Source organism: Pinus tabuliformis, chromosome 2_2 (genome assembly GCF_031772625.1).
Source record: "Pinus tabuliformis cultivar Carrire ecotype Pingquan chromosome 2_2, CPIR1, whole genome shotgun sequence".
Classification (NCBI taxonomy): Eukaryota; Viridiplantae; Streptophyta; class Pinopsida; order Pinales; family Pinaceae; genus Pinus; species Pinus tabuliformis.
This window is the reverse complement of record NC_142300.1, coordinates 1,034,797,609-1,034,803,808: the sequence shown is the minus strand read 5'-3', so window position 1 is coordinate 1,034,803,808 and position 6,200 is coordinate 1,034,797,609.

Genomic DNA, 6,200 nt, shown 5'->3' with positions numbered 1-6,200 from the left:
ACTGGCAGTATCTGGAGAAGACAACAAATTTGGATTTGTATTGAGAGAGCATAGGGGCAGTCCTATCTCTCAGCTGTGAAAAAGTCGTATTATCATGTTCCATACAAAAGAAAAAGAAAACAACCCAACCAAAACAAAATGTTAAAATATAAACATCTTTCATCTTACAAAAAGGTCATAATTCAATCTTTATTTTCTAAAATTAATATCATTGTATAGTTATGTTGTTTGTTCAAGTTAATCTCAAACATCAAATGTGATAATAAGAAAATATCTGCATAAAATGTAATAATAATCAAATATGAACATTGGACATACATTATGCAAGAGTCCTCCCCAAATATTCTATCTTTTGCTCTTTCTTTCAATTTCACATGCATGAGGGATTGCAATTTCTTGTAGCTTTTGCCCATTAAAAGAATACGACTATATGGAAGGTCAAATGACAAATCTATATTGGCTTAGTATGTTATTGTTGTGTTTTTTTTTGTTTGGAAATAATTTTTTTAGCGTTAGTGATATTTACTAAAATTATTATTTGGTATGATAAAACTAATATAGAAATAGATTATAACAATACATTATAATAATGAAAAGTTAAAAGTTTCTAATTATTTGAGCATTGTTATTTTATGTATGCAAATTATATAGTTGTATGTTTGATCCTGTAAATGGTGCAAAAAGAGTATGTTAGATTTTTCAAATTAAATGAATCTAGTGACAATTGATGTTTATTGATTTGATTTTGTAAGTTGTGGTGAGATGTTGCAAAATAACTATGTGATATTCTCTTATATTAGATGTATCTAGCGCTCCCCCAAAAAGAAGATTCAATTTTCATGAGTTTCCAAAGGAGTTTTCAAAACCGCCACTAAATATCTAAAAAACTTTTAGAGATAGTTTTGACAAGACTTTTGAAAGCCTAAACCACCCCTAAAGGTCCTTTTTGTAGTAGTGTTTTCATTATATGTCCACTACAAATAAGTTAACCAATATAAAATTGACATCAAATTGACATTCACAAGATTAATGGAGGGGAAAATAAGGGAACTTCAAATTTAGAAGGGCACAAGTTTTAGGGATATATCACGGCAAATATCAACGACCAATATAGTCTACAAATTACGGTTTTGAAAGGTACATAACTTAGCATTTGCATAACATTGATTAATATGTAAAATATAGTTGTCCCCTATGTCTCCTATATAATATGGAAAATAAGGAAAAACCCCTGCGTAATGAAGCAATCATAACATAAGTGGAAAACGTAGTTGAGCAAGATACCTTATACGATATGGAACTTGATGATATTGATTTGTCACCCATGGAAGAGGCTTGGAACATAAGGAGGGAGATGTAATGGAATGCCCATCATTTGCTTTTGTTGTAGTAGTTTGATCAGAAAGTCTCAAGAGAAAAAGATATTTGGGTATTATTACCACATAGAGTTAGAATATTGAGATTGTAGTAGAGTTGAACTAGGTCTTCAAAAGCAGCAGAAGAGGAGTAGTTCGAGAAAGGAGCTCTTAAAAGGTTGGTTAATAAGATTTTGACATGGATAAATAATTTTGTGGTGGAAGATGATTATGTGTCTTTTAGTTCTCCAACCATGGAAGTGTAAACGCCAATGCTCAGAGGCAACCTAGAATGGATTGAATGATATTGAATAACTAAGGGAATAAGGTGCCATGGAGGAAGCACATGCATTAAATAGGGGGAAATAGGATTTTAATCAAAATGAAATAATTAAGAAGTGGTGGATGAATAGAATGAAGGGGATTAATCACAATAATATGGTAATGAAAATGAGTATTAGTGAGGATTGAAACATATAGGCATAAGTGAAAGAGCTCAAAAGGTTTCAAAGGTGTCAAGAAAATACCAAAGATTTTTTCAAATAGGGGGATTTAATAATTGGAAAGAGCTTGGAGAGAATAATAGGAGGGAACAATATGCCTATAAATTTGGAAGAGAAAAAAGAAGTGATCGCACAAGGAGGTGAGCACATTCAGTTAGATGGATCATGATTGTTTAAAAGGAAGCCTCGATTTGTAAGGTATTGATTAGCCTATGGAGATAGATATCATCACAAAGAAAGAAGAGGAAGAAATAGTTAGAAATGTGTTCTAATTGTTTGAGCTAGAGGAAGGTCAAGTAGTGGACATGATATAGCCTAAGAAAAGTAGATCCAATCCAAGCCAACCACCCTATGAATTTTAAAATCCTAGAGGTAATCCCAAATTTTTATTCTACTTTTGACTTGAAAGCACCTTCTCTTAGCATTTTGGGATATAGTCATAGTGAAAAAAAAATGAAAGTGGGAATACAAGTAGAAGTGGAATATGCTATGTTTGAATTTTAGTTCAAGTGGGGGAGTAGGGCTAATTATTCAAACATGTCCATAAGGTTTTATCTTGGTGAACAATCCAACCAATGATATGGTTATATTAGTTCCAAGAACTTTATGAAGGGTGATGGTGATGGAAAACCACATTGATTTCTATGTGGATTCATATCAAGAGTGAACATGATTAAAGTGTTAGTTTCTAAGTTGACAAAGATAATAACCACATTGTGGGGAAAGCTTCTCTAATGGTCCATGAACTTCATATAGATTTTTCCCTAGATTGTAGCTAAGGCCTTGGACTAAATAAAGGTGGTATTTATAGCTAAATTCTACATGCTAAACATTTAGCAACAAAAAATCACTAAGTTGAAGGAAATTAAGAAAATTGTTGGAGAAATTTCTTAGGAGCATGATGAAAAATTACAACACTTGATCAGCAAACTCTCCTATACTATCCATGAAACGCAACACAAAGAATGATCCATTCAAAGTTTGTTGCTCTTTAATAGTGTACCATTAATGCAATAGTCGTGGGTGACATAGAGGGATGCCTTATCTTAGGCTATGAGGATAGAATATTTTAGGGTGAACATCCATTTTACTAAAAATTGTCATGCTTGGTAGGATCTAAGAGAGAATTACGTAAGGAGTTCCTTATAGGTAAAGGACATTGGTATTACTATTGCTAAAGGGGGTGGCCTACAAGGATACATTGGTAGCTATTGATGCAAGAGCATAATTTCAACAATTTATTTCAAAATTTGTATTTGCCCTCGAGAAGGTCTTAGAGATTTCTACAAGAGGATGTTGGTTTCCTTGTTGCCCTATAATTTGATATAATTTCTAATTGCATCCTTAGGATAGGAAATTTTAGCAATTTTAAGTAGAAGTTAGGATGTTGTTTGAATTTTAGGGGATCTGAATTTATCTCGAGAGTTTTCAGTCTTATTGTCTCATAATGTATAAATAAATCCTTTGGTCATGAGAATGTAGCAATGGGAATGGTTAGAAAAGAAATTTGTAGTTTCATTGAATGGACACAACTTCTAGCTCATGTTCCTATAAACTATTGTGTGATTGCATTTGAAATGAGTTTTACTATATTGTTATCTAGATATATTAATTTATACTATGGATGGACAAGATCATTTTGATCTCTTTTATTTCCTATATTTTTGTTGTCTAACTCTAGTTCTCAATCTCTTTTGGTATCATAGTCAATAGTTGATGAATTGATAGTTAATAATCAATGTGAAAATTGTTAATTTCGTGGTGATTGGTGATTGATTGGTAGTAATTTGGTTTTAGATACGCCTTAAATGTTGAAAAGGGTCAACATATATAGATAATTCATTGTGAAAACATGGGATTAAAATGTTTGGGGGTTGTAGCATTCCAAGAAAAGGAAATCACATCAAGACTGAAGAAGGTTCGATATCAGCAAAGCATTGTGGCATGTAACCATACAAGAAAGGGATTGGGTTTTAATGATTATAGGGGGTAGCTATAGTGTCCCTTTCAGCATTACCTAGTTTTTTTTAAACCCCACTCCAAAAGCACAGCCTCTAAAAGTCAAGACATTGAGGGCCATTTGAAAAAAAACTACATAGAAAAGCATAACTTCTAAAAGTCAAGTATTTTAGGGTTGTTTGTTGAAAAGATATGAATAGAATTTACAACAATTCTCTTAAGTGAAACAGAATTTGATATGGCAGCATGAATTAAACCCTTTGGTTTTGGTTCCTCTATGGCCAACTTTCCAATTGGTCAATGACAAGTGTTCTATTTACTAATCGCTATTTTTAATATTTAGAAACCAAATCAACTCACCACCCACTCTAGGAGATAAAATTATATTTTAACATTGGAAGCTTTATGAAAGTATGGATTCCATGTTAACATGCATATGTATGCAACTCCTAGTTTATCATACGTTCAATAATAAACTTGACACATTTTGTTAATATAAGCTACAATTTATGTGACAAGCTCTCACTTTCATATTCATTTATTTTTCAAAATATCTCACAATTTTAGAAAGTTTGATTATAGGATTACAACCACATATTGACAGCTTAGAGAACCCACAAATTCATTGAATCAAATAGCGAGCACCATGAATAGGAATCTAGGTATCTCAGTATGTGCTAGGATGTGTCCATTTGGTTCTAGAATTAAATTGGTTAGGGAGTGTGCTTCATGCAACATTTTTGACATAAGCAAGGAGCTATTTATTTATTCCCTTGAAGCACACTACCAAGCAAGTTTGGTAAGAGAACTCACTTTTGAAGGCTCCCAAATCCCTAATTCACCTAAGGTCCTAAACCATCAATATCATGTTCAGATACATATGCAGGTTATCCATGGGTAAAAAAATACCAATGGAGACAACCTCTCAAGGTCACCACATGGCAAACAAGATCTAACAAGTTCTCTGATATTGACTAGATCTCTAGTTATACCCACATTCACAACAAACTACTTGCTTCCTCTATTGTCCACAACTCATGATTATTTCAATTTTCACTACTAAAGTGTTGTAGCAGACCCAGTTCCTCTACTGTACAATAAGTAATGTCTTATTGCCCTGGTTGCTACAATAGAGCTACAGAGATCTATTTCTTGCTATCTTTTTATTTGGGCCCCAACCTTGTAGTTCATGAGCAATCATGACTGTGATATTTTCGTTTTAGTGTTCCAGGCATCCATTCCACACTCATGATTATGAATAATTAGTAAGAGATTGGGTAGGTAGATGATCGCTGCAGGTAGAATACTATTAGAATCTATTACTGCTTTAGTCTCTTCAAGCACTGCAAATGCAATATTGAGACATCCAAACAAGTTCACAAGAAGAAACTGATTTGTCTACGAAATTTCCTTGAATACACCCATTTCAACATACAAAATCTGCAACAGGACACAGTGCTCTTTCATGCTCCATTGTGAAGTTTGCACAATCCTAACCCTAAACAATAGATTTCTCTATCAGTCCATTATATCCTAAGCTGTGAGTGACCACATGTTTTCATTGTTCTAGGTTTAAGTCCTCATCAAACACTTTCCCACCTAGATGCTCACCAACTATGAGAGTTATGCCAACATGAGCGTCCCATGAATATGAGATGAGAAGGAATCACATGCATGTAGGTGAATATAATTAAGATATTTTCCCTTAGGAGGAGGATGCCAAATTGGAAACTTGTTTTACTAGTTAAGCTATAACTCAACATTGAAAAGTGTGGAATTTTAATATTATTAATACAAGTTTGATGGGGAATAAAAGTAGGAATCAATAACATGTCAGTAGTGCAGTTCTCTGAACTTCAACTCAATCCCAATAAATTCTTGTAAAGGAATAAGTTTCTAACTAAAATCGTTATGGTAATGGAAACATAACAACTTGTATTTGGATTCTTTTCACATTCATTACAATTTTTCCATATGTTAAAAGAACCCTAAAAAGGAATAGCTATATGTGAATCATTAAAAGGAAAAGCTTAAAAATAATCCTAAAAAGGAAAAGCTCTATGAAAAATTACTAAGGTATAAGTGTGCGAAGGGATCACAACCGCTGCCTGTATAATAGTGAAAAGAGAATATGACCCCTTGACCAATACAATCTTAAAAGGTATATTGAATATAACATAAAACATATAAAAATAGTGTATAATACGATTATTGTTTTTTTAATTATTTAATGGGTATAAAACTAATGTATAAATCACCTAACTATATGGACGCTACTCATATTTTCCCCAGCTACTTTAGCTAGAAACCAATTTAAGTGGAGTCCTTTATGCTCTCGGAGTTTGCATATAATTTCTTAATATTTCTGGAGGCTCTCAAACTC